An 18,047-nucleotide genomic window follows, 5' to 3' on the forward strand; every position below is an offset into this window, starting at 1 on the left:
TTCTTCAAATATTTATCAATCACCTGCCATGATCCTGGCAATGTGCTAGGTGCTAGCTATACAAATGTTGACAGAACAGACGTGGCCCCTACGGTTCTTGCAATTACAGTCTAGTGTAGGAGACAGAAAAGGAAATTTTAAAAAAACACACACACAAGCAAATAATTATGAATCACAAGAAAAACAATGAAATGCTCTAGAAGAAGATAGCATCCTGGGCATCAAGGAAGGCATCTCAGAGGGGGAATATTTAAGTTGTGACCTAAAGAAAGAGCAGCTTGCAATGCAAAGAGCGCTCTGGTGCAATGGAAAGCCACTGATGGTTAGAAGCTGGAAAGTGACATGATCTGATTTTCATTCCTAAAAGATCATTCTGGCTGTTATGTGGAGAATGAACTGGAAGGGAGAAAACATGGAAGCAGGGAAAACAGTTGAGAAGCTAGGTAGGAAGGAGTCCAGATGAGAAATGACAACGGTCTAGGGGTTGAGGTAGATGGACAGAAAGGAATAGAAGAGATCAAGATGTGTGGGCAAGAGAGGAGCTGCAGCACTCGGTGGCGGGTTAAACGCAGGGATGCCGGAAAAGAGAAGGACAGAAATCAAGGAGGACTCTAAGGTTTCTGGCCTGAACAACTAATCGAATGGGGCTGCCACTTTCTCAGATGCAAAGACTGGGGGAGAGACACACGGGGAGTAAAAGTGGAATCCAACTTTAAATCTCCATGATTTTCTTTAGAGCCTTAGTACAAAATTTCTACCAAAACTTTCTCACGATTCATTCTCTGCTCTTTAAAAAGCATCCTATAGAAAGAGGAGGGAAATGCTGTAAAGGAGACTTGGTCAACTGGAAAAAAAAAATGGAACACAAAAGGTAAATTAAATCATTGTATCAATGTTAAATTTAGTGAAGTCCATAACTATACAGTGATTATGTTAAAAAAAAATCCCTCTTCTTAGGAAATACATGTGGAAATATTTATGAGTCAAGTGTCATGATGTATGCAACTTACTCTCAAATGCTTGGCGCACACGTGTGTGTGCGTGTGTGTATGAGAGACTACATATATGTATTAGACATGTGTACACATAAATATATATGTATATATGTGAGAGAGCAAATGATAAACCAACGGCATAAAATATTAGAAAAAGGTGAATCTGGCTAAAGACTATTTGGACATTCTTTGTAGAATTCTTACTCTTACACCTTTCTCTGAGTACGAAATTATTTCCAAATTAAAAAAAAAAAAAATATATATATATATATATATATATATATATAAGGCAGTCAGTTCTAGACTTCTCTTATTCATGCTAAATAATTCCAATTTTTTTCAACCCCTCCCATAACTATTTCCCCCCAACCAGCCATCTTGTCTTTTCCATTACCCAGAGTAGTATACCCATCAGGGAAACAAGAAGCTTATAAACAGCTCCAAAAAGAGATGGCCTGACAAGAGGTGAGGACTGTAACAGCAGGCTACTTGCAGTGTGCAATCTCCTGTGAAGTACAAGGTCTACACCTCTGCTCTCTGGAATGTACTCTGTCCGATGTCCTGATCTGTCAGGCTGCTAGATGACAGCTCTCCGGGTTTGCATTTTCTCTTCTCACATAACATATAGCAATAAATCTCACTGTAGAATGAGCATGTTCATGTGACATCCACCTGAATTGAGTGCTCCTCCTGTACGCGCCCATCTCTCTCCATGTATAGCAATTATCATACTATTTTATTTTCAAAATCATGTCTACATGTGTTCTACTTTCTCTACTACATGGGGAGCTTCTTGAGAACAAGGACTACAACATATCTGGGTTTTTTTAATTCCTAAAGACTATGATAATATGTAGAAAAAATACTCAATAAAACCTATTGAGTGAAGAAATAAAGGTTACTGAAAAACCTAAATATGTTACAACTGCCGTTCTACTAAACAGTATTTTTTTGGCCTTGTACATGGCAATACGTAGAAAGAGTCTTCTTCTAATTCCATAGCAAAGGAGAAATAATGTCTAGGGGTTGCTGACACAGAACTCAAATGCCAGTAAAATTATGCACAATACCACAATCTTGTTTGCTTCAATAACAGAAATAATTACAATTTTATTAAATATGATTGACAAAAAGTAAAAGGATACCTTAGGCTGTAGGCTGAGGCCTGAGTATCAACCACACCCTAAAATCAAAGTACATTTATATTTAATCTGTATTAGCAATTGGTCAGTACAATGCAAGGAATACTTTAGTGACAAGAACATACACGTCATAACATTCTAGACAGAACTTTGTTCCCTACTATCAAAGAATCTTTAAGTAAAATTATGTAAGGTAATACTCAACTTATTAAACAAATTAAAAACTAATCATTTCACTGTGAAAGGCAATTTTTCAAATGCAACAATTAAACTTACCAAACAGATTGTGATTAAATGAGAATATACATAAACTAAGTACTCCAAAAACAAAACTATAAAGTAGAAATGCATCTGTACCCAAAATGACTATGTGGTAACACTTCCAAATGTCCACTATCAAATGTTAAAATACCAGATGCTTAAAGGATACTTCTGAGCTTGTAAATTAACAAAACTTCGGTGAGTCCCTAGTAGGCCTGATCCTCTTTCAGCACTCAGAAAGGGCAGAACCCAGAGATTCAAATCCAAACACAGTGCAACACTGTCAGTTTGTCCTTCCAGCCCCTTACGAACTACTTCCTCCTGTTTCATGCCTGGTCTGGCTTGGGTCTACTTGTGCTTTATGTCGCGTCTCTCCTGCACTCACGAGACCTTTCTGACACTTGGCACGCTATCCCTGCGTGCTGCCCAAGTCACTGCTCTGGACTTATCTAGAGTTGCCCAAATGTTCCAGCCCCGTCTGGGGAACAGCGGACAGCCCAGCTCAGCCATCAGATCCTAGGCAATGGTGACCAGGTGCCTCTAACCACCCTCTTCTGCCCTCTCCTATTACCAAGAGGAGAAGACAGCACTTCCTACTCAGCTGGGTATTCTGTCTACATCCTTGTTGTCCATTCCCCTAGTTCCCTTTAGATCTCCCCAACTCACAGAATACAACGCACATGTCAATTTGTAATAATTCTCAAATCCATCCTGACTTCTCTAACACCACCTTATTTCTTAATCTATAATCTTACCATCTCTAGCCAGTATTCCAGCATAGGTTTCATTAATTCCCTACCTTCAGTTTCTTCCCCTCCAATACATCCTTTATACTTTTCCCAGAGCTAAGATTCAAAATTGTAAATCTGATCACGTCACTCTTCAATTTAAAACCCTCAGTGGCTCTCCAAAGAACAAATGCCTTAAATCAGTACGAACAGCAGAGCTGATACCTACTGAGCACCTGTGTGCCAGGGACCTGAATTATCTCTTTTAAATCTCACAACAATCCTACAATGTAGATATTTTTATTATTCTCATTTTGCAGATTTAGAGAAACTGAAACCTGGAGAAATCACATAATCTGTCTGTAGATGCACAGACAGTGCGTGAGCGCAGGTAAGATTACAAAGGCCTTCAGAACCTGGCTCTGGGATCCCTTTGCAGCTGCTCTCTCCCACTACTGCCCAACAAACCCTGCCTCCACTCGCACCAAACCACCCAAGGACTGTGACCATACCATGACCTGTCAGGACTCCCTGCCAGAGCACACTGCTCCCTCGGCTCAAAACACCACTCACCTACCTCGGTCCAACACAGGAACTCTCTCTGAAGCTTTTTCCTTTCTTTCTCACTTCCTCCACCACGGAACTCCTGGGTAAAACAATATAAACCAAAACAATACACACACCCTACTCTCACTCTCAAAACGCTGCAGTGCAGAATGCTTAAATATATTTTCAAGGTAACTTCCGAGTGAGACTCCAGAACCAGCCTCATAAACCCTAAATTCATCAGAAAATAAAGATCAACAATATAACAGCAGCAAAAGTGAATAAAAATGCACGTAATAGCTTTGTAAAATTTCACAATATATAAAATACAATTAATTTGAAATATGTGCTACATCATTCAGAATATAAGGGACTCAAGCTTTAAAGTATTCTTTTCTGCAAATTTGGATTTTTTTAAACGTTACAAGCAAGACAAATTCTACCCAAAATATACTGTTAGCAAACCAAGAAAAAATTCAAGAAACTCAAGAGGTCTTCTATATCTGGGTTCAGAAAATAATGATTCAATACTAAACAACTTGTGCTTAGGAAACATATTAGATGACGTAGAGGTAACAGAGATTATGTTACCACATCTGTAGCATTAGCACATCAGGCCAGCATCTTCCAGGAACACGCAACAATATCAGGCGTCTCTCCTGGGGATTAACTGACAGTTAAACAGCATCTCTTCAAAGTACTACTCAAACGTATTAGCTTACAATTCCCCACACTCAAGCTCTCCTTTTTGTCTATTCAGTCTCAAGACCTTCCTGTAGTTAACTGCTCTCTAACTGGCATTTGGACACAAAGTACCAAGAGTTATTTCAAACTTTTAATCTCTTTTCTAGCTCATTAAGAAAACGTCCTATAAGAGCATTTCTGGCACTGAGCCCAACCAGAAATCTGTTTCCATATATCTTTCCTTGTTTTTTTTTCTTCCCCTCAAATCCTTACAGATCCTATTCTTAATCCTTAAGAAAATTTCTTGTAAAAAGTATAAATTATTTCCTAACAATGTCATCTAACAGAGATATTGAGGAAATTGACCTTTACCGGACGCACAAGGATTAGTCTAGGCTTCAAGCACTATTCTAGGGCAGACCCAAAACTATTCTGCCTTTGGCATTCCTACAGGATACAACCAACACGCATTTCCCAGAGAATATCCGGGACCAGGCAGAAGACTTACTTTAAAGGGCACTGGACAATGACCTACTCGGGATATCAGAGCCCTGCCACAGGAAACAGTAAAGGGAATGGAGAGGGGACAGCTCCTTTGGAAGGATTTGACAGCTAACGGAAAATGAGGGATAAGAGAACAGAAGTCAAGATGATCCCAGGTTTATAACTTGGGTTACTGAGTGACTGGCAGCATCATAACCAAGAAAGGAAAATGAGGTGAATACATGGGTCTAGAGAAGACCATGGACTTAATTTTTGACGTTTTAAGTTTCAGGCTTTCTGCTCGACAATCAGGTGGGCATTCTAGGAAGCAAAGCTAAGGACTGGAGTGCTCAAGAGAGAAACTGGGCTGAGAAATGAACACAGAAAGGAGACAATGAAAACAGTATGTGTTCAAGAAAGCATGACAGAATGAGGAAAATAGAGGTATGCATGAAACTCCAGGAAACATGAACATTAAGGGACAGGAGTGGGTAAAGACAGCTGAGAAAGAGTAGGTAAGAAGGAGAAACAGGAGCAAGTGATGTCATGAAGGCAGGAAGAGAAGGTGTTAAGAACATGGGCATCATCACCTAAAAGGTTCACAGTGGATTTAGTAATTAGGAACCACATCCAAGGATACATACAACTTCAGGAAGCAGAGGAAGCAAGAGCAAAAACACTGCTGGGAGGGGCAGTGGCTCAAACCAACAAGGCGAAAAAGGAAAAATGTGAAGTGTGTTTGGAACAGAATGTAGAAGTGTTTTGCTGGAATGGAAGGTTCAAGTAGCAGAAGACAAGAAAGGAAGTCTGGGCCAAAGGCTTTGAAGTCCAGTTTTATTCTATTTTGGAATTTAATCTGTGAGCAGGAAGAAGAAAAACACGTTTTTTTTTCCTTTTTAAGGCAACTACTCTGGTGACAGCATCCATGATGAACTGGAATGACAAGAGAGTTAAGGTAGGACAAGCTATTAAACAGTCTTAAAATTATCTAAACATAATAATGTGGGCCTGAAAGAGGCTGGCAGTAGCCAAAGTAAGAATTAAGGGATACATGAAAGACAGATATTTGCTACTCCCAGAGTGCCCTAAACATTCCACTATTACTATATTATTATACTCATCACACTGTATCATAATCAGTTGTGGACTGAGACCCTCTCCTCTTTGGCTTCTCATCACTAGCACTAACAAATCAGGAACACCACAAGTGGCCAAAAAATGCTTGTTGAATTATTATAGAACTCAGTAACGATAAGACATGGAAGTGAGACTAAAGATACTTCAGAGAAACCTAAGTGACTTACAAGACACTGATGCAGAAAACACGAAGGGAGAAGTCAGATCAAGTTTAGGGAATAAGTTTAAGACGTGTTCGGGGTGGAGAGTATCTAAGGACAACATCCAAATGAAAATGTCAGAGAGAAAAATTGAGATTACAATGGAAAAAAATATCCAGTTATTCAGACAAAAACAAAGATTTGAGACATACAATGAAATCCGCAAGAAATCTCATTATTTGCTCATAAGAAATATCTAATGGAGTATTAATTTCTAAGACACTTTGAGGTATGACTCTGTCTTTAAGAATGTATCTGAATGGCTCATTTGTATAGTCTGTACAAATTAAATTGATGTGAAACCCCAACCAAATGGCTCTATCAAAATTGGGTCAATGTTGGGCGGCTGGCCCCGTGGCCGAGTGGTTAAGTTCACACACTCCGCTTCGGCGGCCCAGGGTTTCGCCGGTTCAGATCCTGGGCACGGACATGGCACTGCTCATCAGGCCATGCTGAGGCGGCGTCCCAAATAGGAGAAACAGAGGCACTCACAACTAGAATATACAACTATGTACTGGGGGGCTCTGGGGAGAAGAAGAAGGAAAAAAAAAAAGATTGGCAACAGTTGTTAGCTCAGTTGCCAATCTTCTAAAAAAAAGAAATATTGGGTCAATCTTGAATAATTATTTGCTTTACTCATTCATTCATTCAACAAAAATTTATTGAGAGACTATAAGTTTATGTTGGGGCAAGGGGGACTAGACGCAAAAGCAAACAGAGTAAAATACAGCAAATACTACAACAAAATAACTGCAAAATGTCAGAGGAACACCGGGAACAGAGAACATAATGCAGGACAACTAGACGAGGCAGGATGAAAATATGCCTAGAAGCTCTCCTGGAAGAGTAGACATCTATACTGGGCTTTTAAAAAGATGATGCCATTTAATAAGATAGCTAAGAAGCTAAATGGTATTCTGGAAAAAAGGAATAGTATGTGCAAAAGCATAGAGATGTCAAAGAGTTTCTCATCTTCATGGAACCACGACAGAAGATGAGGGCCACAGCTCACAGAGAACTTTCTGCACACTGATAACAAATTTGATCATTACCCTGCAGTCCTGTGGGAAGAAACATCAGATGCGCATCAGAAGCCGCGAGGGAGCACTCCCGATGCCCTAAAGCAGGGCGCAAGTCCAAGGAGGAGGTGGGCAAGAAGCAGATAAGAGGACGAATTGACTTCCACAGACAACAGCGAGCCACAGAAGATTTTTAAGCAATAACAGGACCTGCTCACATCTGTGTTTCAGAAATCCAAGTCAGCAGCATGGACCAAATCTGGAGGAAGACCAGTGAGGAGGATTAAGAAGCAAGTGCAATAATGCTCCAGCACTGCACACTGACAACTACTTATTCAAACATAAATGAACCACAGAAAGAGGCACACAAAGTGCTGTAACCGTAATACGGGCTTTCAACACAAGTTTCTGAACTCGCCTCAGACATCAACTCAATAATCAGAAGCAGTTACGGTAAAAGCACCGTCAGGTACATTTTAAAAAAAGGAAAAAGAGTGGTCATTAAATTTTCCCCTTAAAAGTACTTCATTTATACAAGTATTTTTTTAACTAAAAAAAATTTTTTTTTCTTTTTTACAAAGGTAACTTCATACTAAAAGTACCGTATCGGACAGAGATTACCAAATCAAAATTTAGAACCTACCAGAGGGCAAGCACTGTGCAAAACTGCCGAGCATGATAACAGAGAGAAGCTACCAGAGAAAGACTGACTAGCAAAAAAAGACCATTTAACCCACTTCCTATTGATTCATAAAAAAATTCTGTTGCCCACATATAAAAACTACAGTTTTGAATTGATAAAAATTCACCAAATTGGAGGGAGGGGATGTTCTTTAACACCTTTCCCCACCAGCCAGTGTCTTCATTTGAAAGAAACAGGTCAACACATAAAGACACATATATGACAATGACACACCCTGGGTTCACGGATTAAGATAAAATCAATTTCATTTATTTTTCAAACAAATGGCTCCCGTCATTTTTTTTCTTTCTCTCGAATGGATCATTCCATCAGCTAGAAATACTTGGTATTTATACAAAGATACCAGGAAAGTATTCATCTTTAAAAAAATAAAACTTCCTTGACTCTACATCCTCTCCAGCTATCATTCTGTTTTTCTCAACTTTAACTTATAGCAAACTCCTTGAAAGAAGTGGCTGCCTCCAGTTCCTCTCCTACAGTGCTCTCTTAGACCCACTCCCACCAGTTTTCATCCCCACACTCCACCAGGAACAACCTGTTAAGGTCACCGATGATTTTCACATACATCCAACAGTCACATCTTAGTGTTCCATCCAGTAGCAGCTGACACAGCTATCACTCACTCCCTCCTTAAAGCATTTCACTTGGCTGCAGGGACACCATTCATTTGGTTCTCCTCCTTCTTCATGGGGGGCTTCTTAGTCTCCTTTGCTGGCTCTAACTCTCCCTCTGCCTTTCCCACTCCCTGGCCCCCCCTCCTCTCTGTAAACATTACAGGACCCGAAGGCAAAGTCTTTGAACGGCTTCTTCTCTGGCCACACTCACTCTCTAGATTATCTTAATCAGTTCTCATGGTATCAAATACTGTCTCTATGCCAAGGACTGGAAATTTATATCTCCAGCCCACAACTCTGCCCTGAAGCGCAGACTCATGTATATATCCAGCTGTCCAGAAAATATCTCCACTTGGATTGCTAACTTAACATGTCCAAAACTGAACTCATTATTTCCCCCTAAAACCTGCCTCTCCTACCTCAGTAAACAGCAACTCCATTATGCCAGCTGTTCAGGCCAAAATTCAGCCCGCATCCAATCCACCATCACATTCTATTGGCTCTGCCTTCAAAATGTGTACAGAATGTGAGCTCTTCTCCCTCCTAATCCCTGTCCAAAATCCCCACCATCTCCACCCCCGGATTGTTGCTGGAGCCTGCTCAGTGGTCTCATTATGCCCCGCCTCTGACACCTCCACACAGCAGTCGAGAGATCTATTTAAAACAAGTCAAAACCCTTCAGTGGTCTTCCCACCTTCAGAGTAAAAGCCAAAGTCCCACTGGCCTCCAAGGCCATATCCGATCTATCATGCACACCTCTCTCATACCCCCACGGCCCCCACCTCGCCTTCCACCACTCATTCCCCTCAATGCTTCCACGGAACTACTTGCCATTCCCCAAACAGGTCAAGCACGCTTCAGCCACAAGACACCTGCACTCTTGCTCCATCCTCTTCAAATGCTCCCCCAACATCTGCGCAGACTAGATCGCAGCACCTCTTCTTCCACATCTAACTCATCATTTCAGCCTCCTCTAAGCACCTCATAGAAAACAGCAGCAGCCCCCTCACACACTCTTTCCACTTTATTCTGCTTTGTTTTCTCCACAGCACTATAACAGGTGACACATTACATATATACATGTTCATTTTCCGTATCTTGTCATTAGAACGTACATTCTAAGTTCTACCAGGGCAGAAAATGTGTTTCTTCACTGCATCACGACTAGCAAGTGCCCAGCAGGTATCTCTTGGTAGGATGCACGGCATGAAGAAAGATGATCCAGACTCAGGATCTGGTCTCAAAGCCTGGGCTGAAGGAAGTCATGGTGGAGAACTTCTCAAGGCCTGGAAAAATGTGCACCATAAGTGTGGCCACAACGCGAGCCAAGTCTACAACTCTGGCTGATGCCAATAACAAATAAGGGTTGACAAGTCCAGACTAAGCTAAAATGAAGAAAACAAACTTGAGAAAAATTTTTAAAATAAAAATAAAAGGAAGAATAAGAAAAAAAGAAAATGGCCATCATAGCCTCCCCACTCCCTGCAAAGAAAAACCAGCTGGGTATATTTCCTGTAAGCTGGCCTGCCAACTCAAACCAAAATATCACAAGACCCATTCTGCACACTCAAAGAGCTGTGATGTTCCTGCTTTTCTAAGCTATGGTCTTCCGAGAAAATCCTAACTCCCAATCCGAACACTGGCTGCCAAGACATAATGGTCAGAGAAAGCTCTCAAATTTCCCCAAAGCACTCAGGCTGCAATTAAATATCATTAACACGATGACAACAACAATTCAAAGTACCTTCTGGTGTCTGCCTATCTGTGTTTTCCCCAGTGTATTCACTAGGGGCTCAGTCATCAAAGATTGTGATATCTTGGTATGGGGGGAGGCATGAGAGAGACAGACAGAGAGAGAGGGAGAACGAATTCCAAGAAACAGGACCTGATTTTATTTTCTGCATTTTAAAGAGAGGTAGATTGCAAGGGAATAGAAAGCCTTTGCTAAGATGTAACAGGTCACCTGGGCTTTTCAATACCAGACACCAAAACAGAGATTACAGAAGGACCAAAGCCCTTAGATCTCCAGCAATCCTCAGCTAAAGAGCTGTCTTGCTTCTCCCATCCCCACACATAGAACTGCAGATATGGGGCAGGAAGCCACGCCAAATCGGACAGCTGGGAGCACTGATTGGGGAGAGGAGGACGGTAACAACCACAGAAAGGGAAGGAAGAAAGACGTAATAACCCATAGGTTTTTTCTTTTTCCCTTCTCATTGTACTCACCAAAAACAGAAACTGGGCAGATGAAAACTCAGAAGGAGAAGGGAGAGAGTGAAGGGTAAGAATGCTCTGAAGCAAATGACAGCAAAACAAATCAAGCACAAACTCCTTTTCTAAGTGACTCTTTGAAAAACAGACATATGAAGTAAGTTAGGAACCAACCAAAGAAATTTAAAACAAGCCCACACACCTTAGATAGCTATAGAACTGTACAAAGAGAACAGAACTAAGAATCTTAATTATTTGGAATGATGGTCCTGGGGCATTTTTAAGATCAACAGTCTTCAAAGATGATCCAACTATATTCAAATTAATCTACTGATCAACACGGAAGAGTAAACAGGTGAGAAACTTCAGTTTTCACGGATACAGCCTTTAAGAACCCTCTGGCTTCCCAATGGCTCCAAATCTCAAAATAACCAACTGCAAGTCTTGAAAGTCACAGAGACAACTCTGGGGTCATTCAAAAGCAATCAACTCCGCAGAGAAGAGCTGAAAACTCAGAGGTTATACCTAACATACTCTGATTGGTCAATTCACTTAAAAAGAAAGGAGAGTTCTGATTGGTTGCTTTCAACAGGCCGAGTCACGCCCCAGCATCAGCACCTGGGGCAAGCAGATGTTAGAAGCTAAAAGAGGCAGGCCGCCGCAGGACACTCTGAGCCAGGTATGAGGAAGAAGAAAGCCAGGAAGAGAGGAAAGACAACGTAGCTCTCTACAGCCACTGGTTATCAGCATATCATATTAGGGACAGCAACCACAACCGTGTGTAGCCTGAGGCGGCATTCTGTGTTTCCTTCCGTGCTAATATACCTCCCTCTCCTTAACTCTCCTCCCCCACATTGGGCACTGACGGCTCTCCCCCCTCCTCCCTAACAGCTGTCACTTTCTAGAGCTCCTCCTCCTCCATCCACTCTTTGATCTTGACGATTTGGTGTTTCCTACCCCCGGTTCAGTCTCTTGCCCTCTTCCTGTATTAGCTCACCCTGAATTAGCTCATGTCTTCTACTCAGTCCCTGTCCTTGACAAGCACATAATCCAGTGGAGGAGCTAGATGTGTCACCAGATTAGGTACAATACATCAAAGTCAATGCTATGAAAGAAATATAACGAAGTGCTGTGAGCGCACATTCATCTGTCATTACCCCACTCAGTACCTTCCTAATCAGCACTCCAGCTTCCCACTCTCTGGCAAGTCAGTTACTAAGTCACAGTCTCTTTCCTCAATATCCCCTCATCTCCTAAGCCACCGTGCAGTTCAGGCTTCTCTTCTCGTGACCTACTTCAACCACTTCCTATCAGAAACACAATTCAATATATTTCCACACTGCCACATCGGCCATCTCCCTAACAGACATAACCTACCATATTATTCCCCTGCTTTGAAACATCTAATATCTTTCCAATGCCTAAGAGATAACGTTCAAATCCTTAGCACAGAAAATAAGATAATACAATACACTTTTCAAATAGAGCCTTTCAACAACAGGCAGATCGTACTCCAGTTCCACTGCTTACAAGCTGGGTTACCTTCAGTAGGTCACTTTACCTCTCTAACTTTTCTCATTTGATGAGGGTACGAAAAGAACCGACCTCCTAGTGCTTTATGAGAATTAAGAAAAAATTCCCTGGGGCCGGCCCGGTGGCGCAGTGGTTAAGTGTGCACATTTCACTTCTCGGCAGCCAGGGGTTCGCCGGTTCAGATCCCGGGTGCGGACATGGCACCACTTGTCACGCCATGCTGCGGTAGGCGTCCCACATATAAAGCAGAGGAAGATGGGTATGGATGTTAGCTCAGGGACAGTCTTCCTCAGCAAAAAAGAGGAAGAGTGGCAATAGTTAGCTCAGGGCTAATCTTCCTCAAAAAAAAAAGAAAAAGAAAAGAAAAAAACTCCCTGCCAAGGACCAGCACGCACGGCGCTCAGCAATCAGTGTTAACTACTGCCCTGAGATAGTGCATCTGTATAGAATGCCTCGATCCCAAAGGCAGCAGACTACCAAAGCTTTACTTTCATATATTTTAGAATGATTAACAACAAGGGTTAAATCAGAAAGGAGCTTCTGGTCAATCCTGAATCAACAAAAACTTCAATTATCCAACATACTGCTTTCGTGAAAATTTTGGTTCATCTAAATTTACCATAGTTTATTAAAAGCAAGTACCCATTTATAAAAAGACAATTAGGTTATTTTTGTTTTGTTTTGCTTCCCATTCAAGTTCAGGAAGAAAAAAGCCAGCAGCTTACCAATGGAAAATCACTTAGGTATTTATAAGAACGTGATTCTCTATAGTATAAAATCCACGGAAATTAAATTCAATCTCCATTGCACATATAATTTGTTAAAGAGATACATATATATAAATAACACAAACTGTAGATGCTTAAGAAAATAAAAGCGTGCATCAGATGGTGGAGTGACATTCGTTATCTGACCTCACAACCAAAACATGAAATCACGAAATTTTTCTTAGTCAGTCATTTTCATAATCCTAAAAACCGCAAAGCCTACAAAAATAAAAGAGATCAGAAACATATTTCAAGAAACTAATATATTTATGACGTTAAATGCTAATGAAAATTGGCAAGAAGATGCCAGTAAATTTATGGGCAAAGGACAAACAATTCATTCAAAGGAAGAAATAAAACTACAAAAATACTGCATTTGCTTTTCTATTTTGGAGAGTGATGTCAGACAGCAGGTGCCTTTACACCCATCTTTAAAAAACAAACTTTTAAAAACAAAAGCCTATAAAAGTATGATAAAACTCATCAACCAAAATACAGGAGACTAAATCAATACAATCTTTCAGAAATAAACCTAGTAATATTTTTCAAGTGACAACCACCTTCGTACCCTTTGACCTTTTAATCCCCCTCCTGGGACTTTAGCCAGAAGGCAAAGAAGCAAAACGAAGGACAGCTCTATGTTAACTGCATTGCTTGCAAAATGGGCAGCAACTTGGACGTCCAACTATTAAAAATAAGTAACAACTCACTATTAATACTATATAACAACTTAAATGTACAAAAACTATAGCAGAAAGAAAACATATATGAAAGTAAATATTAAACGTTATATTCACGCTTTGATTATAGTATAAAATCAGGGATATACGGTAAGAAATAAACGAAAAGAAAAATTCAAAGTTCATTTTGAGTTTTCTTATTTCTTTGACCATTAAGTTGTTTGTAAAGTAAAAAGTCTGTTGGAACTGATCATGCCCAGCACAGTAAGTACACATTTCAAAACTGACTTTTCAGAGGCAAAACCACAAAAATCAGGTTTTTTTACCAAACAACTTATCACATAGGAGAAATCAATAGGCTCTTCTCACATATAGCCTAGCCATACATGTAATTTTAGCCATGCTATTAGCCAGCTGTAACCTTATTAGAGGAAAATCTCATTTTACCATAAAACGGTAACTGGGATATGGGCTCTCCATATGGTGAGCAGAAGCCACTAGCCACGGGGCATCTGGAGAGAGGGCCCCAAACACGGAAGGAAAACTATCTGGCCGAGTAGACTGGTGAAGGTTAGGTTTCTCCTATATCCCCAAATGAATTATCATGTTTCTCAGCCACTCAAGGGTCTAAACCCCTAGGCATGGCAGCTGAGCAGCTAAGCATGGCAGGAGGGAGAATGTACAAGCCAACTGGCTCTCCCTCTGAAAACTGGCAACTTCCTCATTCTCCCTGCAAAGCACCATGGAGTAACGACAAATACACGACCACGAGGTCAGGAGATGTGGGATACAGGCCACTCTAAGAAACCTCAAGCAAGTTACTTGCCCCTTCAGGCTTTAGTTGTTTAATGGGTAAAATTTTAAAAGGTGAACCAGAGGCGGCACAGTGGCACAGAGGTTAAGTTTGCACGTTCCACTTCAGCAGCCTGGGGTTCGCCGGTTCAGATCCCGGGTGCGGACATGGCACCGATTGGCAAGCCATGCTGTGGCAGGCGTCCCACATATAAAGTAGAGGAAGATGAGCACGAATGTTAGCTCAGGGCCAGTCTCCCGCAGCAAAAAGAGGAGGATTGGTGGCAGATGTTAGCTGAGGGGCTAATCTTCCTCAAAAAAAAAAAAAATTGAACCAAACCAACAGTTAATTCTTTCAAGTTCAATATTCTATTAATTTAATAGACCTCCTTTACCAATACATGCCCAAGCCTCTCAAAAACCCCCACTCAGACTATATAACAATTATCAAGACTTAGAATTAGGAAACTGGGGGCAAAAGTAAAAAGATCTGGACAAAAGATGTGGACTGTATCCCACCTCTGTCCCTTTCTGCCTGCATGACCATGGGCAAATTACTTCACCTCAGAATAAAGTGCTAAGATCAAAACAGCAGCAGCCCTTACTGGCCATGTCCATTTCATTGTTGCGTCACAAAACGTATTGGTTTCTTCTGTCATAACTGGGGTTTTATTCCTAACCAGCAACAACAATAATTCGGACTTCATTCTTAGAAGTTTAAAAGTACCTTGTGCACTCATCTTTGCTAAGTATTCTGATGGTGAAAGAGGTAGTTAACGCATTTTGCCTTTCTGAAAGCTATACTCAAGACTGAGAGTATTCCAAAAAAATGTATTCAATAAATAGTTTTAGAGTACCTGTGCCACACACAGCACGTGCTAGAGCTGCAAAGGTCCCTTCCCTTAAGAAGCCCCGAAGTCTAGTGCAGACAGACATACAAAAAAATTAACTACGATTTTGATGAACGCTAACTGCAAAATGTACGATGTGCTATTGGATCAGTCAAGACAAGGGGAGAGACGGCTGGACAAGGGTCAGAGGTGATATTCTGCTTAGGTCTTGAAGGGTAAGTTGTTTACAGGCAGAGAAGAAATCTCCATGGAGGGCACAGTGCAAAACCATAAAGGAAGAAGTCATCTTCACAGAACTCGAAGTAGGCTCTGTATGGAGAGGGCAGGCGAAACGGCAGAAAGAAATTAGAAACGGAGACAAATACCAGAAACTGCGAAGGACTCGTACTTTTATCAAATACAGATTATGCAGAATCAGTGACGGACTTATAAACATAGAACCAAAGTCCCCTTCTCCCACCAAACAGTCAGATGAGTTGAGTCAAGGCAACAAGGAAAAGAAAGCAGGTCTAGACGTGGAAAGGTAGAATAAAATGTTTTGTTTTCTTAATGGAAAGTTCCGGCTCTCAGGATGGCTTCTAGCAGTTTCCTACTATGGCATATTAACACGACACTGAAATAAAACAGTATGAATTACAGCCAAAGGGTTCAAGAAAGTGTGTGTTTTTTACCTAAAGATTATTTGAACTCAATGTCGTTGAGAACACGAAAGAAAACCAAGTAAGAAATTACTAAAGAGCTATAATAAATTAAGAGAGGCAAACAGTAAAAAAGTCCCAGGAGACGAAGACTGACTCCAGGCCAAACATTCAGGAATGCTGACATCCTTATCATATGTTGATGACAGATAAAACATGTTTTGTGCCTATCTTTTGCACGAGAGGAGTATCTTAAATTCCTTTTGGTTAAAGAGCCGCCACCACTAAACTCCTTAAACTAGTCTAAATGATGATGATTTTTTTTTACAAAAAGGGCAAAATTAATAGGTTCCATGATATTTTAATGCTCAGGAAAAACGGAGAAAAGGAAGGCCTTTTCCAATGGCTATTCCAAAAAGCCTAAAGCTCAGTTTATCTCACCCATGGGGGTGAAACATCCGCATTCCAACCTGGGACCACGAAGAGTCCACCCATCACTGAAGGCAGGCCCGGCCTGGGCACCGCACGCCGAACTGGCTTGGGCAGCCTCCAAAGATGAATTTGCAATTATCGAAATTCCAACTCAAGCCTGGCCACCGCCGGCTCCTCGAGGGAGACCGTCCTCCTTTTCCTGTGACAAGTGCATAAAAAAATACAGATATCTCCGTGTAAAAATAGCAGACGCCTAACGAGGCGTTGAGCAGCAGCATCTGAACCTATGGCAACGCTGGGGTCCACCAAAGTTTTATCTCAGGATGTGCTTTAGGGTGTGTCTTTGTTTTGGCCCAGGAATTAGAAAAAAAAAAACACCCCGTCATTCAGGGCGCCCGGGTACCAGAGGCGCTCATCCCTCCCCAGCATCCCGGCTCCGAAACCACTGGGCATCTCCGCCTAGCGCCGACCGCCCAGAGATGCTGCAGCCCCGGCGGTCTGAGGCCGCGCCGGTCACAGCCGCGCGGGGGTCGCCCGGCCTCGGCGGCTCGCAGAGGGCTCCAGGGGTTGGCCCCAGGAAAAGGGTCTGGGGGCGCCAGTGCCCCCCAGGCGCCCGGGCCCCGGCCTGCGCCCCGCGCCCTGGCTCCGCGGGCACTGCCCCTCCCGGACGCCGGCCCGGCCCCCTCCCCGACCCCGGCTCTCACCGTGCGGAGGTCGCGGCCCGGCTGCGGGTCGCCCAGCGACCTACGGGCCCCAGCACAGCCGGAGAGGCGAGGACCGCTCGTCACATCCCCGCGGGCCCCGCGGCAGCCAGCATCGCCTCCGCGGCCTGAGGCAGCGCCGGACTCCGGGGCCGCCGCGCCCCGCCCTCGCCGGCGCCCGCGGGACTCCGCCCTCCGCGGCCCGCGCAGAGCGCGCGCGCGGCCCCGCCCCCGGCCGCCCCTGCGCAGGCGCGAGCCCTGCGCCGGCAGGCCCCGCCCTCCGGGCCCGCCCCCGCCGCCTGACTGCGGCCTCAGCCCACCTCTGGCTCCGCCCCCGCGCTCTCGCCAGCTGCGCCCAGGCCCCGCCCCCGCGTCGGGCCCCGCCCCCTCCGCTGACCTTGCCTCGCTGCCCCCTGACTCAGGTTTTTGCCCCGCCCAGCCCGTTACTCTGGCCTGGCGGCTTCCCCCACCTCTAGCCGGCCGGCTTCCTGGACTGACCTTGGCTGCTCGCGGTCAAACCTGCCAACTGCACCTGCTGACCACGAAAAGAGGAGTGGTCCGAGTTCTGGGACTGACCTGGGCTCCCCTCCCACCCTTCGGTGAATGGGACACCTGCAACATTTGATGTCTACGAGTGTATCCCTGTTCCCTGCGCCCTCGTGCTGTGGGGCGTGCCTGAACCACACATCCCGCCTACCACACCAAAACAGGGCATCTTGCTGAGGCTGAGGGCAAAGAGAGGGCACCCCCAAGTGCTGAGAGTTGGAGCAACTCCATGGAGACATCCACCTGGGTTCCCTGTGCCAGGAACCAGGTCCTCCTTCCCTTTGGGGCTTCCATCTCCCACAGGCCATCTCCCCCTCCTTCCTCGATGGCTGGGTCTGCCTTGAGTGCCCTTACCCGTGGAGTCCCCCCGGGTCCGGCTGGGTG

General features: G+C 43.3%; 1 protein-coding gene across 9 annotated transcripts in view; it reads right to left on the bottom strand.

Moving 5' to 3' along the window:
- Nucleotides 1-17,338, bottom strand: part of CCSER2 (coiled-coil serine rich protein 2) — a 172,155-nt gene extending 154,817 nt beyond the window's left edge. For all 9 annotated transcript variants that reach the window (XM_008519073.2, XM_070616403.1, XM_070616394.1 and 6 more), the window contains exon 1: nucleotides 17,121-17,338. The gene's annotated coding sequence lies outside the window, so the exon portion shown is untranslated. The remainder of the gene's footprint in view (nucleotides 1-17,120) is intronic.
- Nucleotides 17,339-18,047: the final 709 nt, after the last annotated feature.

Source organism: Equus przewalskii, chromosome 1, assembly GCF_037783145.1.
Source record: "Equus przewalskii isolate Varuska chromosome 1, EquPr2, whole genome shotgun sequence".
Classification (NCBI taxonomy): Eukaryota; Metazoa; Chordata; class Mammalia; order Perissodactyla; family Equidae; genus Equus; species Equus przewalskii.